Raw genomic sequence first — 24,365 nt, 5'->3', positions numbered from 1 at the left:
TGTGAATGAATATATTTTACCAATGGAAACAATGTCTTTGAAATATCAATGATATCTGGAAATAATTGGTTCAATTTAGTTTTAAATTATCAATTATGTAATGCAGGGTGCAAGCATGTCTCTGTGTCTCTGTCGATATTTCTCAGAGAGAAAATAAAGAGAAACATCTATTCTAACTTAAATCTGATCTTTACTTTTGTTCTTCAAATTAAGTCCTTCCAAGAAAAAATAAACATAAAAGTCCTTTAGGGTTAATAGAATAACTCAAAACGTAATCCCAATGATACAGCACCTCCAAAGCTATTATTTACTGAAAACTTGTACTAATTGCTATGGAAATAATCCTTATTAAGTTCATGTGTAGAGATAACATTTAGTATAATTTAACCAGAAATGGTGTAGAATAACACAGAAGAAAAATAAAAATTGAATTATGATGTGAAAATTTAACTAAGTAAGGTGTATTAATTCTAATAACAGGTATTATCCGTTGTCAGTGTATGGTAATCAGATTATTTCTTCATTAGAAAGAGCTGATAAAATTGAAGGAAGCTTAGCGTAATTTTGTAAGTTCACTATGCTCTTGAAAACAAGACTTATAGGGGAAAATATTCAACAACTTACTTAAGACTATCAGTTATCCTTCCATAATAACTGTGTCACCAACTCCTGCAGAATGTCATAGAATTTTATTTAGAATGTTTCATTTTATAATTTGTTTTATCCCATATATTGCAAGATATTAAAATATTAACCAATACAGACAGTTTAGATGAATACCAGCATACATTTTCAATTTGCAAATTATACTTCATTTAGAGGTTGTAAGGGATTATTTTCTATGGATAAATAATATCATTTATAATAAAGTTTCAAATCGTTTTCCTCAGAAAGGTTGAACTAACTTTTTGTTAACTGTTACATCAGAAATGATTTAGCTAAAAAGCATGAATAATTTATTAATGTCACAAATAATTATAATTTATATGATTTACAATTATGAATTTCTTATAATTTATTCTACATTTTCAATTTATGTCATTCTTAGGTACTTTCTTAAATAACTATGAATCAAAACATACTGAGAAAGCATTAAACATATTTTTATTACATTCCTAGGCATTAACTATCTTCCTTATGTATTCCTTGACATACTTTACTACTTAAATAAAACATATAACTCTATTTAAATAAAAAATGTAAAATTATGTTTTAAAACATGGATATTGTTTTGAAATTATGTATATATCATTTAGATATAATATTTAACTATATTCATTTCAATAAATTATTTGATTTTGATTTTCTCTATAGTCTTTTGTGGTCACATATTTAATCACAAAATGCCTGTGAATTACATAATCTTATTCATAAAAATTATAGACAGGAACCTAAGCAGAAGAGGTTATTGCCAATTGAACTATGGATGCTTTGTTGTATGACTGTATTTACAAGTTATTTGACCTCCTTTAGATTCTATGGCCTTATGTTGAATACAGGAAGCCTATCTTAAAATAGCCTTCTTCACATTTGTTTTCTAATCAGCACAAAACCATCAACTTCTACCTGGAGAATTGCTGTGAATTTAGAATTTGCAATAAATGTTAAGTTCTTCATAGTGAGAGAAACAATTTGTATTCATTTAGCCTATTTATATAGAAAAATGTTTAGTCTTGATCATACTCTAGATGATTCAGTAATATTATTCAGAATGATTTATAAAACATTTCAATTTTTAGCTCTTTAGTTTGTCTTGGATGAAATTTGAAAACAAACTTTAACTTTGTTCAAAATTATTTTATTCCACTGTCTAGGAAGGTAAAATAATTACAATTTTTGTGTGAATCTTGATGATTACACATGGCTTAAAAACTATTAGCACAATTATTCTTTGAAGGAATGTTACTAACCTTAAATTATTAGACAACATTATACTACGATAATCAGTTTAAAGCTTTTTTCTGAAAAAAAAAAAAAAAAAAAAAAAAGGGGGCATGTTACCAACTCTAATTTTGGAAATTGTGACAATGTTTAAATGTATATTATTTAAACACAAAGTTTTGTAGCTTTCTCAGCCTTCTATGAATGAATGCACACATTTTAACCTCTCATTCTATAACTGTATATATAATATACATATTTTGAAAGAGTAAGTATAATTTATTTTTTCCCTATATTTTTAATAAATTTTTTTTTGTTGTTTTGTTTTTGTTTTTTGTTTTGAGACAGAGTCTCGCTCTGTTGCCGAGGCTGGAGTGCAGTGGCACAATCTCAGCTGACTGCAAGCTCCGACTCCTAGGTTCATGCCATTCTGCTGCCTCAGCCTCCCGAGCAGCTGGGCCCACAGGCGCCCGCCACCATGCCTGGATAATTTTTGTATTTTTAGTAGAGACGGGGTTTCACCCTGTTAGCCAGGATAGTCTCTATCTCCTGACCTCGTAATCTGCCCGCCTCGGCCTCCTAAAGTGCTGGGATTAATAAATCTTTATATCACTAATTTAACATTGTTATTAGTTGTCCTAGCATATCTAAAACAATTTTTGTATAAACATTATCCAGCTGTCATGGATATTTGATTTTTAAACATTTTATTTTATAAAAGCAGTCTTATGGGACAAATGTTCATTTTATATTAGTGTTTTATTGATGATGATTCCATTTGATAAGTAAAGTTCATCTCCCATGTAAAGCAGAATATTTGTATACAATTTTAGTTACTGACATTTTTTTCTATTTTTTTTGCTTCTGATTTTATGAAAAAGAAGTCCAAATTTGAATGATACAAGTAAAATAACCCAAACTAATATCAGCACAGGAATACTTACTAAATGTACTTTTAAATATATGCATAAATTGCTAACTAGTTTTTAATTTAAGGCTATAAACTTGAATGATGGCAGAGTATGAATATATAGCCTCACAATTGTCAACTTACAAGACACAATATTATATTTATTTAAGTGAACAAAATTTTCCATATTCTTATTTTCTATTATTTGTAATCATCTGAATAAGTACTTAATGCTGAAACTATGTTTTCCCGATGTAATTAAGACAGGGAAATCCTAGAACAAACTCTAGGAAGGAACTTATGACTAAGTCTTCAAAAACAACTGTAACAAATACAAAACTTGAAAAGTTTTAATCTGGTTAAACTAGAGCTCCTGCAAGGCAGGAGAAACTATGAACAGAGTAAACACACCACTTACAAAATGGGAGAAAATATTCACAAACTATACATCTGACAAAGGCCTAACAGTCAGAATCTACAAGGAATTTAAACAAATCAATCAAGAAACAAATAATCCATTAAAAAGTAGGCAAAGGCCATGAACAGACACTTCTCAAAAGAAGATATATAAGCGACCAAGAAACATGGAAAAATGCTCATCACTAATCAGCGAAATGAAAATCAAAACACATCAGTCAGAATGGCTTTTGTTAAAAAGTCAAAAAGTAACAGATGTTGACTGGATTGCAGAAAAAAGGGGAGGCTTATACACTGTTGGTAGGAATATAAATTAGTTCAGCCACTGTGAAGGGCAGTTTGGAGATTTCTCAAAGAACTGAGGGTTGAACTACCATTCAATCCAGCAATCACACTACTGAATATATATACGCAAAGAAAAATGAATATTCTACCAAAAGACACATGCACCTGTATGTGTATAACATCAGTATTCACAACAGCAAAGACATGAAATCAACCTATATGACCATCAACTGTGGAACTGATAAAGCAAATGTGGTCCACATACACTACGGAATACTATGCAGCCATAATAAGACAAACATCATGTCCTTTACAGCAATGTGGATGCAGCTGGAGGCCATTAGCCCAAGCAAATTAATGCAGAAACAGAAAACCAAATATTGCATGTTCTCACTTATAAGTGGGAGCTAATGCCTGGACACACATGGACACAAAGAGGGCAACAATGGATGCTGGGGAGTGCTTGACGGTGGATGGTGAGAGGAGGAAGAGGATAGAAAAACTACCTATAGGGTACTATGGTTATTATCTGGGTGACAAAATAATCTGTACACCAAACCCCTGCGACACACAATTTATCTATATAACAAACTTGTACATATACCCCTGAAACTAAATTAAAAGTTAAAAAATAAAGAAAAATGCAGTGTTTCAGATCCCATCCTGAAACTACTGAAACAGAGACTCTGGAGGCGTGGTCCAGCAATTTACATTTGAAGTAATAATTGATGGTATATTTTTTCCATCCTTTAAATCTATGCATGTTGTAGAATTTGAAGTAAATTTTCCAGTAAACAACATATGGGTAGGCTGTGTATTTTATCCTCTCTGTCAATTGCTTCTTTAAATTGACAAGTTTAACCATGTACAATTAAAAAAACAATGCTATATCAGAGAAACATTTCCCATTTTATTATTTATCTTCTGCTTGTTTCCTCTGCTTCTTATTCCATTGTTTCTCTTTTCTTTTGCCTTCGTCTAGGATACTTGAACATGATTTTAGAATTCTATCTTAATTTTTTCATAATGCTTTGAGTGTCTTTGTATATTTTTCTTAGTGGTTGCTCTGTGTATTACATTATTCATATGTGTCTTAGCACAGTCTAATGGTATCAACATTTTAATGTTTCAAGTGCAGTGTAGAAGACTGACTTTCCTTCAAATATTTTACTTTCTGACTTTTAATTATGATTTTCTTTTTTATCTGATGGTGTCATTTTCAATCATCAATATGAATTATACAACTTATGAAGATAGTCTATTGCATGAATTATACAATGAATGAATTATCCAACTTGTGAAGGTAGTCTATTCTATGTATCCACATATCTATTCTTTCAGTTGTATTTCCTTTCTGGTGATCCATGAGTTGTTCTTTTATAATTTATTTGCTTTATGAAGAACTTCCTTCTGCCATTTTTCAATGATGTCCTCAAGATCTGCTACCCAAATTCTTTTACTATTTCTTTGATATAGAATGTCTTTGCGTCCCCTTCATTCATGATAAAAATTTCACTGGATATAGATTTCATAGTTAATAGTTATCTTATTTCTGCACTTAAAAATATTCTGCAATGTTTTTCTAGACACCATCATGTCAGTTGAGAAGTGCACTGTCATTTGTATTGGTAGGTAATGTATCATTTCTCTCTGGCTATTTTCAAGTTTTGCTTTGTCTTCAATGTTCAGAAATTTCACTGTGACATGTCTTGTTGGGTTTTGAGGGGTCTTTATTATACGCAGGGTTTCTTTGAATTTATCCTATTTACAGTTCACTCAGTTTCCTAACTCTGTATATTTATGTATTTTACCACATTTAGAACATTTCTAGTAATTATGTCATTGAATGATTTTGCAGCTCTATTCTCACTTCCCTATTATTTGATTTTAATGATACAAAAGTTGGATCCTTTTTTTGCCCCATTTATGTAAATACTGCAAGATATATAGATGGACCGTGACTTATGATGGTTTAATTTAACATATTTTTGACTTTATAACAGTGCAAATAGATACGCATTCATTTAAAATAATACTTTGAAAACCTACACAACTATTGTGTTTTTCATTCTCACTACAGTATTTAATACATTACATGAGATATTTAACAGTTTAGTACAAAATAGACTATTTGTTAGTTGCTTCTGCCCAACTGTAGGCTAATGTAAGTGTTATGAGCACATTTAAGCCAGGCTAGGCTAAGCTATGATGTTCTGTATGTTGGGTGTATTACATGCCTTTTTTACTTATAACGTTTTCAATTTATAACAGATTTATTGAGTTGTAACTCCATTGTAAGTCAAGCTGCATCTGAATTTATAATTTTAATGGAGCTTAATAAATGTAAAAATTAACAAAATTGATTGGAAAACATCTGAGTTGTGATTCAAAGTCTATTTTTAAATAAAAGTTGTTAATTTAATAAACTATATATATATATATATCTTAAAATTAACCAATAATACATTACTTGTGGTTTATTAGTAGGGTCATAAATGCCATAATAACATATAAATATAAAATATTTAATATAAAATAATGTTAAAACTAACAGTTTAAAATGTATCTAACATATTTTGAGAACATGTATAATTGGAAATATATTTATTATATTATATTTGAAGTATTTTGTTTAGACACTATGTATCAATAGAACACTTCCACTTATGATTCTTTATATCATTACTCCAATTTTGCCAAATAATTTATAATATTCATAATAAAATATTTTTAAGATAATGATTCTTGGGGAACTCTTAAGGAACTCTAATGATACTGCTGAAACTGTTCATTACAATAAAAAACTCTCAAAATTATCATAAAATAATCAATGTTCACTTTATACTTGTATAGTATAAACTAAAATAATGGAGTTATTATAAAATTTAGCAAATGCATTCTCATTATTTCTGTTTGTACTATTTACATTCCATACTATACAGAGAATGATACAGTAGGAAATTTAGATCATATATCCCTTTTATTAAAAAGCTTCTAAAGCCATCTCATTTCACTGAGAATGTAATACAAATCTACCTCATGTCTTTTTCCTCTTGCTGTCAATCACTCAGCTCCTGAATGTGTCTCAACCCAACCATAAACACTCCTGTCTTAGGATTCTTGTTAGCTGCTCCTAGAAGATTTTTTTCACCAGATTCTGAATGCCTATGATGTCACATTCAGTGTAATAATAAAATGGCCCCATATCAAAGATGCCTGCCCTGGATCTCTTGTCTGAAACAGCCCATCTTTTAATCTTATTCTGCTTTCTTTTTCGAAAGATTATAAATGGGTAAAAAAGGATATAAATCCTATGACACAGCACTAAATGTGGGGAACCAGAAAGCCTTATGACAATAAAATTTGTAATTAAGATATTTTATGGGCAAAGTCCTCAATTTTATGATTAACATTAACTAGTGTGTGTGTGTATATATATATATATATATATATATATGTACCTAGGGCCTACCTTCATGCGGGCAGTTGACTACTAGAGTATAACTTGAAAAATGCTAAAACATTTTCCATTTTTACTACGATGTTTGCCAAGTGCATTGCTTTGTTTTAAAGATATGCTCTTTACTTTTTCTGACTTCATTCAGTTCACATAAAGAGTATATTATCAATATTATCTCTTATTGCCCTTGAGAGATACTGAAAATGGGGAAAGGGGCATTTCTTCATTATTGTGTAGAATTGTGTCTAGAGTGGACTAAATTAATTACATATAGGCTGGAAAAGGATTATGAATATTTTAAAACCTTCTTTATTGTTGTGAGTGACATAGTTAGAACACTGATCTGAATCAAAGTCATTGTTAAACACATTTGTTGAGCCAGTAACTGCCAGAAACAATACAATATGAATAAATATGTACATAAATTTATAAGAGAAAAGTCAATTTTGGAATTTTGGGAATGGATTAAGCAAATATATTTGTATAAAGAGTACAGATGCTTGAGAGGAGACTGCTAGATTTATAGACTGGAGTAATAGAGGAAGTCAAAAAGGATTGAACATAAAGAGAGAAATATACCAGTACCAGATTTCAAAAGTTCTACATAGAGGTCTAAGTCCCAAATAAAGTAATTTAAAATAAGTCTATGAGCATATATAAATGCTTGGACTAACATCATTCATTTTTGTTTCCCAAAAGCTGATTCCTTTATTCTCAGCTTTATTGGGAATATATTGATAAATATAAATTTTATATAGTTAAAGTGTATAATTTGATTTTTTGATACACTATATATTGTGAATCACCACAATCATCCTAGTTAACATGTTCGTCACCTCACATGTTAAACTTTTGGTGAGAAGACTTAAGATCTACACTTAACCAATTTCAAATATACAACACAGAATGATTACCTATAGTCAACATTCTGTATATTAGATCTCTAGAACTTATTCATAGTGCATAACTGGAGAAATTCTACAGCATCAATCAGAAAAAATATAGTCATACATATTTATTTTCTAGGTTTGTGTGAGCAAAGATCAAAGATAAAAGAGTAGAATACTTAAAAATCTCTATCATTAGTAATCTTAGGACATAGTTACACTAGTTAAGTATTCTTATTAATACCTAGTTGAATACTCCCTCAATAAAGGAAACATTAAGTGAATATGACACATCACTGTAGAAAAGACCTCACAGAGACTAAATTATTTCTTTCTATTTATTTTTTCCCAAATTTATAGATGTATCATTGACAAAAAGCTGAATATATTCAATTTGTGATATATTTGATATTGGGTACACATATATTTATCATTGCTATATCTGCCTATTCAAGAGACAATTTATCATCATATAATGACCTGCTTCATTTCTTGAGACAGGTTATCACTTAAAGTCTATTTTGTATGATATAAGAATAGCTATCCCTGTTCTCCTTTTGTGATTATTTTTTATGAAATATCTTTATCTTTTCTCTTTCAGCCTATGTGTGTCCCATAAATCTAGAAAATATCTTGTAGACAACATACATATATATGTAATATTTACATATATAAATTTATTCAGGCACTGTTTCATTTGGTTGGTATGTTTAATTCATTTACATTTAAAATTTATTAAATTGATTTGATTTATAATAGATTAAATGGATCACATTAAGTGTAACCCGTTTAATCCATACACATTTAAAATAATTATTGATAGGTAAGGAATTACTTTTGCCATTTCATTGTTTTCTGTCTCTTTGTAATTTTTTAATCTTCATTTCTGTTTCTTTTTGTAGTTTGGTAATTTTTTTGTATGAGATGTGCTTTGATTCTTTCCCCTTTACCTTTTGTGTATCTACTGTACAATTTGTTGTCCAATAGACTCACATTGAACATTTTCTAGATAAAGAAGTCTGCTTTAAGCTGATAACATAACTTCAATTGCATACAGATACTCTACACTTTATGTCTTTTCTTGTATATGCAGTTTATGTAAATGATGTTACATTTTCTTTCTACAATGTACTGATATTAAAAAAAATCCTGTGGTTATGGTTATTCTTTCTACTTTTGTCTTCTAGTTTATATACTGCTTTTAATAATGATTTATGCCCTACTATTACAGTATTAAAATCTTCTGTGTTTCTTTATCTTTTAAATTATATTTATACTTTTATACACTTTTATGTTGTCGTTTAGCATCTGTACTTTAAAACTTGAAAATCTTCCTTTAGCACTTCTTGTAAGACAGGTTTAGTGGTTAAAGAACTTCCTTATTTTTTGTTTGTCTTGGAAAGTCTTATCTTTTCTTTATTCTTAATGCACGGTCTCACCCTGAAAGTATTCTTTGTTGGCAAGTTTTTTTCCTTTTGTTCTTCTAGTACTTTGGATGTATCATTTCATTCCTGGCCTGCAAAATTTCTGCTGACAAATACATTGATAATCTTAAGAGGGCTCTATTGTATGTGGTATGTCTTTTTACTCTTGCTGCTTATAAAATTATCTCATTGTCTTTGGTTTTTGTCAGTTTAATTATATCTATTTGGAAATTTGGGCTTTGTGAATCAAGATGTTCATTTCCCCTTCTAGATTTGGAAAGTTTTCACCTGTTGTTTCTTTAAATATACTTTCTGCTGTTTCTCTCCCTTTTTTCCTTCACAGATTCCTGTAATGAATACATTGTTATTCTTGATGGTGTCCCATAAATCCTTTATACATTTTTGCTGCTTTTTCTTTTTTATTTTTTTCCCTAATTGGATAATTTCAAATGATTTATTTTATAGTTAGCTGATTCTTACTTCTGAACTATTGAGTCTGTTGTTGAAGCTACCTGTTAAATTTTTAAGTTCAGTCATTGTATTATTTAGTTCCAGGATTTCTTTCTTTTGTATGGTTTCATTTCTTTGTTACACATTTAATATTACTTGTGTATTGATTTTCTGATTTTTGTTCTGTTATCTACATGGCTTTTTTGTAGCTCATTGAGTTTCCTTAAGATGATTATTTTGAGTTCTCTGTCCAGCAGTTTATGAAACTCCATTTTTTTAGAGTCAATTACTGGTCCTTTATTAGCTTCTTTTGATGGTGTCATGTTTTTCTGATTCTTGGTATTCCTTGTAGACTTGCATTAGTGTCTGTACATTTGAAGGAGCAAATAATTTTATCAGTGTTTACAGACTGATTTTGGCAGATACAGACCTTCTTCTGCTGGATACCCAGACTGGTGGAAATAACTCTGTGACTCTAAGTGAGCAGGAATAGAGTTGCGTTGTGGGGCAACTTTTGGGTCTACAGTTGAGTCTGAATATGATAGTCCTTTTAATCAGTGTCTTATATAGGTACAGCTCCTGCCAAAAAGACTCTTATTGATAAGGTCCCCAGTGGACCCCTGGGTGGGCAGGACTGCCTTTAGGAACCCAGTAGAGCAAGACTGCATCTAGATCATTAGGCTATTTCAGGGTCTACAGGCAAGTCTGAGGTCAGCAGGCTTCTACTGGGAATGCCAATTTGCATGGCTCCTGCCAGGGCTTTGAGAGGGTAACACTGCCTCTAGACCATGATAGCATGGGGCTAGAGTGGGCTATTGAGCTTCTTCAAGGGGCTACTGTCCAGTCCAATGTCAGTGGGCCTGTTAACATGGGCATAAAGAGGCATATCTCTCATTAGGTACCAGAGCAGGCAGACTGTCCCTGGACTGTGGTAGTATGGGGCTGGAGCCAAATTACAGGGCTGCTGCAGGATCTGTAGTCAGGTTCAATGTCAGAGGGCGTTTTACCCGGGGTAGATATGGGCATGAGTCCTCCCAGGTTGCTGAGCTAATGAGGCTGGTGTGAAAACCATGGCAAAGCAGGACAAGAGCGGATCTTCCAGAAGTATATGGCTGCCTCTAGTCTAAAGCTAGGACTATGGTTGGTAAGCCTGCCACTGAGGCACAAGCCTGCCCTTTTACAGTGGACGTTTTGGTTTTAAACTCCACTGGGGATTCACAATTTCCTATCTGGACTCCAATACTCCTGCAAAGGCACTTTTGACTGTGCATGGCTGCTAAATCTTTGTTTCCATTGGGGAATGTGAACTGGGAAATTTCTGTTCTGACATCTTGCTGACGTAGGCTAACATGATTTGTATCTTTCTGGATATCATTTTTTCAGGTATCAAATTCTATTTTTCATATTTACATATCTTTATAATTAAGAATTAACAGCACTATTAATAATTGATAAAAATCAGACTTAACTTTAGTAATTTATGCTTCCAATGCATGTAAAACAGGTACTTTAAAAATTTTTATTAAAATAGTTGGGGGTTGTAAAAAAATGAGTTAGACAATGAGAGAGTTTAAGACTTTTACTAAAGAGCCTTTATTAAATCAAATGCTTCTACGTTGATAGAATTGGCAGTTGTCATAATAAAGCCCCCTATACTTTTATGCTATTTTGAAAATATATAATGTAAAACTAACTTTTTATAAAAATGATTTTTAACAAAAACTATGCATTTTTAATTCAGTTTGGTTGTTTTTTTTAACTTTTACCAGTGAATGTTAATATATATTCTTTGAATAAATATTCATTGTGTTCATAGTTCTATCTGAATGAAGGTTATATCTAGCCATGACAGTAGAATCTCATGGTATCATTATAGGTTTTGATATACATTGATATGCTGAAAATTACTTTACATAAAAAAACATGATGTTATGAAAGAAAAAAACAGAAGAATTTGGAATCCAAAATTGTTTTAGCTCAAATATAGTTTATCTCTGTTCAAAGAGATGAGAGTCTAACATTTACAAATTCCAAAATCACCTTTGTCATTGGCATCCAGTTAGTGAAAGAGGAGAAAATACAAATTATCACTTTGTTGGATATACTTATGAATTGGGCCAGAGAGAGACAAATATTACTTCTGCCCACATCCCATCGACTATAACATTATTATTATGGTCACCTAACCCCAAGGGATACTTGGAATATAATCTATCTCCATCTGCACAATATATTGCCGATATATAATCTGCAGATATATATCTGCAGATATATATTCTGCAGGCATATATCTGCAGAGATATATATATATATATCTGCAAAGGGGAAAATAAACTGTGATAATCAGGTATCAATATCTTACACATCCGTTTTTTTTCTTACCTCACACTCATGCTTTACACTACATAAATACTGTAACCACTCTTGTTATCACTACTAGCACTAAATAATAGCAATAATGATGATGAGAACTACTGACATTAAGCATTATGTGCTTAACACTGTTTTGTATAACATTATCTATTCCTCCCAACAATCCTATTTTCAGATCATATTATCATCATTAACTTGCGAATGTAAAAACAGAGGCACAGAAAAGGAGATAAATTGCTCATTTTTACACAAATACTAACAGAGTCTATGTCTACATGGAGGAAATATAAGGCAAGATCATCTATTCTTAGGTATACACAATCGGAGATTAACACTGTCCTTTGGGGAAACACCTTAAACTCTCCAAATCTGGTTTTCTCATCTAAAAAATGTGGGTAATACGTATATTCTAGGGTTGGTGGAAAATATAAATTATACCATGTCTAAAAATGGCCTCGGCTACTCGGGAGGCTGAGGCAGGATAATCGCTTGAACCCAGGAGGCAGAGGTTGCAGTGAGCCAAGATCGCGCCACTGCACTCTAGCCTGGGTGACAGAGAGAGACACCATTGCAAAAAAAAAAAAAAACAAAACAAAACAAAAAAAACATGCAAAGTCAGTTCTTGATACAGACTTTCAAGCTAAAAACTAAAATTTTAACCACAATGTCATCATTTTTTAAATTCATCATGCAAGAGAAGATATGCCCACACTGGATTAACCTACACTTTTACTTTTGTGAAAAAAAAAATTGACTGTGAAATTCTTTCCTACCATAATTACCACCATCAAAATTTTGATATTATAAACTCATTTATAAGCATGAAATGTTGATTTTAATATTTAATGTTTTAACATGTGGAATTTGAAATAACATGATTAATTTTAGGAGATTATCATTTAATCATGTTTTGTTGTAAACACAGTTAAAAGATTAGCTCTCCTCATAGTTAGCTGTCACTCTCATTCTGAAAATATAAAAACTTTAACTGATATTCAGAATAAGAAATTATCTTAGCAGATATGGACCTTGCTCAGGATGAGTAAATATATATAAACTAAAATGTCACACGAGAAATAAGAGAAAGTGGCATATTAGGAAACTGATGAAGTGTCCAGAAAGATTGGTCTTTTTAAACTTTATTCAACCCTCTGTTAAAAAATTGAATTGGTTACCATTACTCTTCAGGTAAATATCTAAATCTTCAATTCGATTGTATGTCCTACTTCAGTTCTACTCTATCTCTAGAGTGATATGATGTTATTACAATTTTATTTGTTCCCTGTTCTACATTCATGTGAACTTTCATTTCTTATTGTTCCAAGCTCATTTCAGTATAAAATATTTATGGAATGTTTGTCAAAAGCGACCCCATATGCATGTTTCCATTAACTGATTTAATCACTTTTCAGCTCAACTGCCACTTTATAAAAAGAAGCTTTCATTTATTTATCATTTTTTAAATTTCCATTATACATACATTTTCTGTAATTCTTCTCTTCAGAAATTATTAGAGCAGAAAGTTATATATGTTTAAGATTATTTAATTAACTATTTAATTCTATAAGTTAATTCCATAAAGGTCCATGAAAGTAAGAATTATGTATTATTTTCTCAAAATTAATTTCTAGCACATACCACAAATGGTATGTGGTAGAATTTTGTAAATAATTGCTGAATAGATAAATGGTTCTCAAAAATATTTATGATATAAATTGAATTAGATTTCATTTTTACATAGTTTTTCCCATTGTATTATAATGCCCTTTTCCAACAATATTCACAAAAACAAAGACACTATTATTGTAGTTACACTGTATTTATATTTATTTATTTATTTATTTATTTTTTAGACTAAAAGATTTATTTCTATTTTCTCCTATTTTTCTTTTTTTTTTTTTTTTTTTGTTAACTCAGATTGCTTCTTCTTTTCCTTCTTTTTTTTTTTTTTTTTTTTATTATACTTTAGGTTTTAGGTACATGTGCACAATGTGCAGTTTGTTACATATGTATCCATGTGCATGTTGATTTCCTGCACCATTAACTGTCATTTAGCATTAGGTGTATCTCCTAATGCTGTCCCTCCCCCCTCCCCCCACCCCACAACAGTCCCCGGAGTGTGATGTTCCCCTTCCTGTGTCCATGAGTTCTCATTGTTCAATTCCCACCTATGAGAGAGAACATGCGGTGTTTGGTTTTTTGTCCTTGCGATAGTTTACTGAGAATGATGTTTTCCAGTTTCATCCATGTCCCTACAAAGGACACGAACTCATCATTTTTTATGGCTGCATAGTATTCCATGGTGTATATGTGCCACATTTTCTTAATCCAGTCAATCGTTGTTGGACATTTGGGTTGGTTCCAACTCTTTGCTATTGTGAATAGTGCCGCAATAAACATACGTGTGCATGTGTCTTTATAGCAGCATGATTTATAGACCTTAGGGTATATACCCAGTAGTGGGATGGCTGGGTCAAATGGTATTTCTAGTTCGAGATCCCTGAGGAATCGCCACACTGACTTCCACAATGGTTGAACTAGTTTACAGTCCCAACAGTGTAAAGTGTTCCTATTCTCCATCCTCTCCAGCACCTGTTGTTTCCTGATTTTTAATGATGCCATTCTAACTGGTGTGAGATGGTATCTCACTGTGTTTTGATTTGCTTTCTCTGATGCAATGATGATGAGCATTTTTCATGTGTTTTCTGCTGCATAAATGTCTTCTTTGAAGTGTGTGTGCATAGCTAACTATTATTTTGACAACCTGACAAAAACATGAATATTTATTTATTTATCTATTTAGAGACGATATCTCTCTGTCACCCAGGCCAGAGCACAGTGGAGCGATCTTGGCTCACTGGCAACCTCCACCTTCTGTGTTCAAGCGATTCTCCTGCCTCAGCCTCTGAAGTAGCTAAGATTACAGGTGCATGACCATCACGCCCTGCTAATGTTTGTACTTTTAGTAGAGCCAGTTTCACCAGGTTGGCCAGGCTGGTCAGGAACTCCTGATCTCAGGTGATCCGCCGCCTTGGCCTCCCAAATTGCTGGGATTACAGGTGTGAGGCACCACGCCAGGCTCCATTATTGTAGTTACACTTTATGATGCTGTTGACATTAGATCATAGACTAATGTTGCTCCTAAAAGTTGGGCAGCATGATGCAACTGAGTGAGCAGTATGTAAACTACCAAGAATATTAAATTATAATTTGTATTGACATAAAAAAGTAGAAATGTGAGATGTTAGGAAAGCTGGAATAATTCTATATTTTTAAAACATAAGGATTCTAACAGACCAAAACAAATTACGTATAAAGCAGAAATATTTACTGGCTAACTCTAATTTCCAAAGCAATGGTGAAGAAAAAACCAAAAACAAATCTCATAAACCAACTCTTCCTTAGGCTAATGATTTCTAAAATGTAATGCAAGTTACATAAAACTTCTGAAATATTTCCATAGTCATAAAATGCTTCTGTGGGTTAACTTAAAATCAATTCTCTAGCTAATTGGTACAAAAGCCAATGAAAGCTGCTACTGATTTTTGAGAAGACTCAAATAGAAAACAGTCATTTGCCAAGTCCTCTGATAGTGAGATTCACAAGCATAATTATGTGCCAGGTTTTCATCTCTAATCTAAACCCCAGTGAACATTTACTTTGAGGGAATCAATAATAAATTCAAAGAGAGGACAGAATCCATAGGGTGAGAATAAAAGATCAACAAACATCTGGCTTCAAGTCTTCTAGTATGCATGCATCCAAGCAATTACATAGACTGAGCAACTGAGAATTGAGTTTACAATCTTATTGCAAATTTTTAAAGAACTTCATACTTTAGTCCTTTCATTTTCATGTGACTTAATCTATGTTCACGTTCCAACCTGTCCTCTGAATTCCTCAGAGCCGATTTATTTTTCTAATGTCATATGTGCCTTAGGCAGCATCCAGCTATCAGGTGTCTGCACACCTAGGAGCTAATTGGTGGAACTGCTTTCCATAAAATATTCATACCAGTAACTATTTTTAAAGTTAATTTAAAAACTATTTCTCTTTCATTTTAATCTCAAATATTGCTAGTGAAATTTTATGTGATATCTTTACTTACAGACAATCCCAAAAGGTATTGAAAGTTATTAACTTTCCCTTAGAGGAAAAGATGGTATGACTTCAGAGTCAGTGCCTCATTAGCCTATACCGCAGTTTGGCTTTGAACCACCAATCCCAGAAGACACTACAATAAGTTATATATGCATTTTATTGAAAGAAATATGATATTGACAAGTAAAATATATTTAATTTTCTGTAAGTTCCTTGACTCTGAAAACGATAAAACAAAATGTAATACTGTTATACAAAAATTAGCACATCTCTATTCCTTAATTTTCATTTTGTATTTTTAAGTAATTATACCTGTTTATATTTCTAAGAATTATTACAAAAAGATAACATGGCATTTCAGAAGGCCCTGAAATTTACTGTAAATAATTTATTTTACTTGAGAATGAATGTAAGCACGCACCCAAATTCTAGCTGGAACAGAATTTACTTAATATTTTAATGTTCAATTTTCATCAACACAGTTAGAATAATAATACATCATATTATTAATAGAATGATTAAATTTGGTAATATATTTAAAATTCCTCCAAAACTTGAAAATTAAATAAATGCTACCAATTGCAACATTAGTTTCTTGTGATTACGAGCCTCAGTGATTATATGTGTGCCTATATTAGAATTATTTTTACTGCAATAAAGAAATATATTATGAAAGAACTGTTCAAGTCTTATGTGTTTATTGGCACCTATTAAAAAAGTAATTAATAAAATTTAATATAAATGTATTCCAAACATTTGGTTTTCTAAATATGTTTAAAGCCCTCTTTCGTAGAAAAACCATAAAGCATGTTGTTTTTATGAAAAAGAAAGTAGAAACTGAGAGGAAATACATGTATGATCAAATATAACTTGTAAAGCTAAATATTGGCTCTAACTGGCAGCGATTTAAGTCCTGAAAGTAGATATTTCATGCCATACTGATGATCATAATATCAAAAAATAATGTTTCCTGGATAGGTTTTTACTGTGTTTATGTCCTATGCCTTGTATGAAAAGAACATATGAACTATAAACAGAATTATGTTGTCTCCAAAGAGATCAGGGAACACACATTAGACACCACTCTCCATAAACCTACTTAGACTGAACTAAAAATATTTAGCCTGTGAGGCTATTGACTTTGACTAATAATTCTAATAACAATTAGAATCACTCTTTTTTTAGATATATGAATTTCACAACTGAAATGGATTTGCTAATGATAATATTATCTTTATCCTACAGCTATCATTTGCAGCAACAATAAATGTAGATGGTTTCTTATAATACATTAGATAGATAGATAATATTAACCCACACAAATATATATACACACACACAGAGACATATATACACACACATATGAAATTATGAAATTCTGGAATTGAGCTCAGAAATTTACATTTTTAACAAGCCCTATTTTAACAAGATGTTTCTGATGCATGTCAAAATTTGAGATGTACTGGTTTAAACAGGTGTCTTTTTTATTTACTCATTTATTTACCTTTTTGAAAATCTTAATTCTTCTTATACCTTCTTTAGACCTCCTGAGATAATTTTTATTCAGCCTGAAGAATTTCCTATAGTATTTTGGTAGCATTGCTCTACAGGGGACTAATACTATTAGCTGTTGTTTGTCTAAGAACATTTTTATTATGACTTTTATTTTGAAGGTTATTTTTAGTTGGGTATAAAATTCTAGATTTGCATATTTGGGGTGGGAAGGCTTCAAGTCAGTTCCCAAACTCAATCAGCAAATTCTGTACGTAAGAAGGCAATCAGTGATCAAATTATAAATGAAACCACTCTCATATATATATATATATATATATACACACATACATATATAATTTTGTTCCTACAAATGTGATTCTTGAGATTTTTATTTTTAAAAAAAATTACTACAACAGTTTTAGAACAAGTATTCTGTTTCTTAACCATTCCAACCAACAAATTAAATTTCATTTATAGTGATAATAATAACTAAGGTAAATTCTCTTCTATTATAAGCCAGTATTTTGAGAATGAAAGTAACAGTTTGGAAACAAAATTTTTAAGCCTTCTATAGTTTCTACTATGGAAGGATGCAACAATCATGCCTCATTCATTGCACTAAAGAGGAGAATTTAAGAAGATGCAAAATCTATAAAATAAAGACAATTGAACTACTAAACCAAGTAAACAATGAAAAATAATAATTCAGAAATTGATTAAGAAAAAATTATTTGATAGAGGATAAACTGGAGTCTACACATCAAAATGCCTCTTCAAGAGCCAGAATAATTTACATATTTAAGTACCTACAAAACATTAGTTTGTGTTATCATTACAAAACAACAAAACAGAAACCATCAAAAACACGCATTAGCTAAGTTTGCCAAAATATGAAAATATCAAATTGCCATTATAACTATTTGTAATACAAAGAAGTAAAGAAAGGGCCAGAAGAAAAGAAAGGAATGGAAGGGAGAAAAGAAGTCAGGCTTTACAGAAAAGAAGAGGAAAATGAAGGACAGGAGGGGAGACATGGGAGCCTTCCAGCCATTGCACCTTGTAGGGTTAATTCCCCCACCACCCTCATTTTTCTCCTGCCAGGGAGAGCCTCAGCACTCCAGACCTACACCTTGTGTGGGACAAATCCCTCCCACCCCTGCAAGTCACCTGTCAAGGTGAACTGTTTTCAGGCAGAGGGAGCTTTTGGCTAAGTTGGAAAAGGGGGAAAGAGAGAGAGATACAGAGAGAGACAGAATGAATTAAGGCCCACATTCAAAAGGCACATATTCACACTCACATGTACAAATAAATGACGCACCTCCAAAGAAACTCCCGTTTAAGAGGCTGGGTAGAGTCTCAAATCCCTCACCTCAGATTCAAATGCCTTCCCTCCCCACCTTCCCCACGGGCGACTAAGTCCAAACCGAGCAAAGCCCCACAGGTGCCACAAATACAAACACATAAAATGCTCAAATGGTTTCACTAGCGGCCAAGTCTAAATAGAGTAGAGCCCCAGCAACAGTTCAAAGGGGGCAGAGGGTGTTCAGGTGCACTCCAACTGAGTCACTCAGTTCTGAAGTTCAAAGTTCCAAAATTCTAGTTTCAAAGTTCATCCACTTCTCTAAAGGTCACTTTGTTTGAACCAACGAAGCACTGAAGGCAACAGACACTGCAACAGGAAGAGAGGATCCCCCTAAGACAGCCTCAAGGAAACTCCCCACCATTCCAGCTAAGGGGTCAGCTAGCCACAAGCAGCTATTTTCACATGCAGCAGGCAGCCCCATGCTTTGTCTGATGGAAACCAGACCCTCGGGCTTAGCCACCTTAGCCACCGGAGCACACAGGGTATGTCACCAACTGAACAAATCAGTTCCGGACGCTCATTGCTTGCAGAGTCCAATTAACAAGAGTGAAGTCTGGTAGAAAGTAATTTATTACTAACCAAACCTAGCAAAGGGGAAGCAGCTGGATTGCCATCCAAAGTAACTACTTTGACTTTTTAGGGGCGTAGGGGGAAAGGCAGGGGTTTAAAAAGGAAAACTTGATAAGGAAGGCGTGTAAGAATGGGGATGAGTATAATGGCTGTGTGTCTTGTTCAGCTGCCTATCTTGAGTTGCAGTCCACCTGGACCTCAGGCTGACAGCATGTCAACAATGGCTGGGTTGTTAATTAGCCAGCTTGAAGCAATCTCTGGAACTTTGCAGCTGGGTCTGCAGAATTGGTCTACCTGTCTCAAGATTAGTCCCTGGAACATTTAAGAAGACGTGTAATTAGATACTAGCACACAGATAAATGTAAAGGGAGTATATATGATGAAAAGGGGAGGGATATGGAGTCTATTTTAAGGTTCATAAAAAGGTTCTGCATTTTGCCTCAAGGTTATACCTTTAAATGCAAGAGAAGGAAAAAAAATAAATGCATTTCAAAGTCAAGTGGCTGGGCTACAAGCAAAGAGCCCCCTGTTTTTAGTTCCATACTTTAGTTGCAAAGACCCACTTAAAATGACATATGATAACCAGGGCAGCCCATATTCAATGACTAATTGAGGTGGAGGCACAAAGATCCTTATATTTTGGCCAATGTGGGATTATTCTAACTGGATTTTTGTGTTCCAGTTCTCACAATATAAGGTTGACCAAGGCTTTGTTGAGCTTGCATCATAGTTTAAATTCTTTCTCTGCCCAACCACATAACTTCATCCCCATCTTTTTCACAAATACTTATCACTTATAAACATTATGCATGCTAAATTCCATCTCAGTGTCTACTTGTGAAAAACACAACCTGTGGCATATACAGCCCACTGTGACACTAAAGAAATGAAAAGACAAAAAGGAAGAGTCCAGGTAGAGATGCATGCTAGATTTTGAAACTTCCTGTGTATAATACTTATATAGAAAACAATGTGATATTTTATCTACTTACATTATTACAAAACTTGATACAGAATTTCTCACACAACAAAAAATCCTGGAGAGTGTTTATAAATACCTGCAATTGTCTTATTTATATGCTTGCTAATTTACTTGTTACAAATTGTATGCTCTATGAGAGCAGGGAAACTTTAAATTATACACATGATTATATCTTCAAATAGCAATGAATAAAAAAGTGTCAAGCACACAGTAGATTGCAGATCCTTCAGTATACTAAAGATAGAGAAAATCTTAAAAGACCAACAGAAGACTGAAGAAAAAACACAAATGACTGTACACATATCAAAAGACACCCAATTTTATTAATAATCAAGAACGTTTAATTGTAAATGTTAAACCTTACTGTTAAAGAAAAGAATGCATCAGTGGGAATGCTCAGACTTTGATGATGTAAGTATACACCATCAGATGTATAATGACACACTTCATTAGAAGGCAGTTTGGCATTATCAGAACAATTGAATTTGTGCTTACTTCGTGATCCTGGGATCCCCCTTTTAGGCCTAAACCCTAAATACATTCTTGCATATTTGCTCAAGGAGACATGTAAAATTATATCCATAAAAACAATGTATCTAAGTTTAATAATGTAAGGAATTCAAATGACCATCAACAGGATAGTGGACAATTTTTGTATGTTCATTCATGCAATAACTGACAGAAGTAAAAATCAATGACAAATAATTTTATGAATAAGCAAGAATTATCCTGACAAATATAACACTGAGTGAAAAAAATGTCAGAGAAGGATATATATATACTGTATTATTAAAAATATATATTGTTGGCCAGGCGTGGTGGCTCACTCCTATAATCCCAGCACTTTGGGAGGCCGAGGGGGATGGATCACGAGGTCAGGAGATACAGACAATCCTGGCTAACACTGTGAAACCCTGTCTCTTCTAAAAAGACAAAAAATTAGCTGGGCGTAGTGGTGGGCACCTGTAGTCCCAGTTACTTGGGAGGCTGAGGTAGGAGAATGGTGTGAACCCAGTAGGTGGAGCTTGCAGTGAGCCAAGATCGCGCCACCGCACTCCAGCCTGGGTGATGGAGCGAGACTCCTTCTCAAAAAAAAAAAAAAAAAATATATATATATATACACACACACATATATATATATATACACACATATATATATACACACACACACACACACACATATATATATATATATATATACACACACACACACATATATATAGTTTAAAATTGTGAAAAGTATCTTAAGCTTTCACTGATAAGTAGATCTCCAAGGAGAAGTGTCTGGGCACATAGGAATAGGAGCACGGCCAGGTAGGAGAACGCCAGTTTTGACGTCAACTCGCTTCAGAGACTGAAATGCACTGGCCATGCACTAAGTCTGATGTAGGGCAGACAACCTCTACCCTCCCACCTGCTAGGAAACCCTTTAATTGCCTGTGGTCAGACCTGAAAAACTAATCATAGAGTTTGGACTAAAATTGAAGTTCTCAACATTAATTTTAGCAAATTCTCAGCCACTATTTTTCCATATATGTATTTTCCCTCTTTCTCTCTTTCTGCTCCTCCAATTACAATTACATATGTTAGAACATTTGCTATTGTTTCACAGCTGTTGGATATCCTCCTTTTGTTCCCTCACTAGATTTTTTTTTCTTTGTGTTTCAGCTTGGGTATTTCCCATTAAGTTCACTGAGACTTTCTTTTGCTGTGTTGATTATGTTGAGGAGCCTAGAGAAGGGGTTGTTTCCCATTATGTATTTTAAGTTCTATAAATTTCTTTTAATTCTTTCTTATGATTTCCAATGGTTTGCTAAAATAACCAATTGGATCATGCACACTATCATATTTTTGAAGGTTTTAGAATTTTACATGTATTAATTATTATTTTAAATTTCCTGCTTGATAGTCACATAGTTTCAACATCTGTGTCACATCTGAATCTGGTTATTAATTGTTCTTTCTCTTGAAGATGTTTTCTGTTTGCTTGTTTTTATTTTGCTGTGGCTTTTTTCTTTGCCTTTTTAAGCTCTCTTATAAATTTTTGTTAAAAACTGACATGCTGTGTAGAGCAATAAATAATAGTAAAACTGAGGTAATAATTACATGCTGCGAAATCATCACTTTTCTTTTGCTTAAGCCTTTAGTTCAGGAGTTTTTAACCTTGTATCTAGGGTGGTTGGTACTTTATAGGAGCACAATTCATTAACATAAGATTCAGAATTTCAGGTTTTCCTTTTTACTGTAACTCAGAGACAGTATTGTTTTATGTTCTTTCCCTTTTGGCCGTCTCCTAACAGTGTGCTGCTGTCATTGTAACTCAAGTAATCTGGTTTGGTTGTAGTGTGAGGGTAATATAGTATCTGTTCTTCTGTTTAAGACTCAGCCTCAGGCATGCACAATGTCTCTGGCCTTGTGCATGTGTATAGCTTTCTCAGTTCTTTCTTCTACTGCTTAAAGTTCTGAGCTCAGTGCTTAATCCTTACCCTCTTCCAGATGTAAGCTTTATCTCTCCCTCCTCCTTGCTGTCCCTCAGCTGAAATGAGGGTTCACCAATGCATTTGGTCTAGCTGCTAGCAGCATTACTCTTCCTTCTACGCATTGTTTTTTGTGTAGAGTTAGAAGGGTAGGTTCTTGGAGGAGTTGTTTGTCCCTTCTGTGTAGCTACTGTTCCTCTCCTCCAGGTCTGCACCGCAATCAACACAGCTCAGGACTTTTTGGTTCTGTTCTGTGAGGGGTGGTAGGGTTTGTGGAGAAATGACAGATAAGAGGGTACAAACTCTGCCACATTTCTGCAGCCCAAAAAAGTTCCACAGTGTCTCTACAATTTCTTACTGGTGTGTGATTGCATCTAACACTGTTGACTGCGTGAGCACCTCCTCTTTCCTGCTGGCAGTGTCTTTCTTTAGAATTTGGATCAGTTCAGTTGGTGACCACAGATTTTTAATGAGCTCACAAAGTCATGAAGTTAGTTCAGCTTTTTTACTGCTGTTGTAAAAGCAGGAATTCCTTCTAGCTTTCTACATTCTGAAGAGGAACCTAGATGTGCAATAATTAATTTTAGGTCAATAAAAGTTACCGTGTTTCTGTGAATGTGTAGGATTTCATATTACATATAATGCAGATGGAAATTGAATTCAGTTATTAGAGGCATTTTCTAAAATCTTTCATAAAATGGTTAACATTGTTTATTTTCCTTTGGGAAAAAGCAATTCTTAGTGCCATTTGTAGGACCAATTATTGATTTGACAAGTTAAATAATTAAGAACTCAGAAAGTGTCTGAAATGCAAAGCTAATGCAAATCACTTACTGATAACAATTTAGAAAATATCAGTGGTTTTCCATCAACAATTAAATAGATTATACCGCATTCTGAGGCCACTGTGAAATAATTTGAGAAATTTTAATTTGATCCAGGATGTAATCAATGTTAATTGGTTGAAATAGCAATGTAAATTTAATCGATAATAATATTTCAATTTTGTGATCCCTTTTAATGAGTAAAACTCTGTCATTAGTAAGTGAAACCTTGGCTATACAAATTACAGGGTAATACAAATTGACTCAAAAGAGTTCAAATCTATTGCAAGATAATGACATTTACTGAAAAAAGGTTCAGATTCATTAACCCTACAACTCAAATGATATTAACTTATGTCAGGTGAAAATAGCAGGCAGGTGTCACAGAGAATTTCCTTAGGAAGCTATATAGAAATCAGAGAACAACTCATGCTGAGAGCTCTCTTTCCTATTCTCAATTACTTTAA

The 24,365-nt window shown here is 32.9% G+C and overlaps 1 long non-coding RNA gene across 1 annotated transcript in view; it reads right to left on the bottom strand.

Annotated features, from left to right (window-relative positions):
* LOC105738403 overlaps window positions 1-6,606 on the bottom strand; it is a 28,562-nt gene extending 21,956 nt beyond the window's left edge. The window contains exon 1 of the long non-coding RNA XR_001114210.2: window positions 6,530-6,606. This is a non-coding gene — a long non-coding RNA (uncharacterized LOC105738403). The remainder of the gene's footprint in view (window positions 1-6,529) is intronic.
* Between the last annotated feature and the right edge of the window lie 17,759 nt (window positions 6,607-24,365).

The sequence above is a fragment of the Nomascus leucogenys genome, chromosome 12 (assembly GCF_006542625.1).
Source record: "Nomascus leucogenys isolate Asia chromosome 12, Asia_NLE_v1, whole genome shotgun sequence".
NCBI classification, from domain to species: domain Eukaryota; kingdom Metazoa; phylum Chordata; class Mammalia; order Primates; family Hylobatidae; genus Nomascus; species Nomascus leucogenys.
The sequence above is the reverse complement of the archived record's forward strand: the minus strand, read 5'-3'. Positions and strand labels throughout refer to the sequence as shown.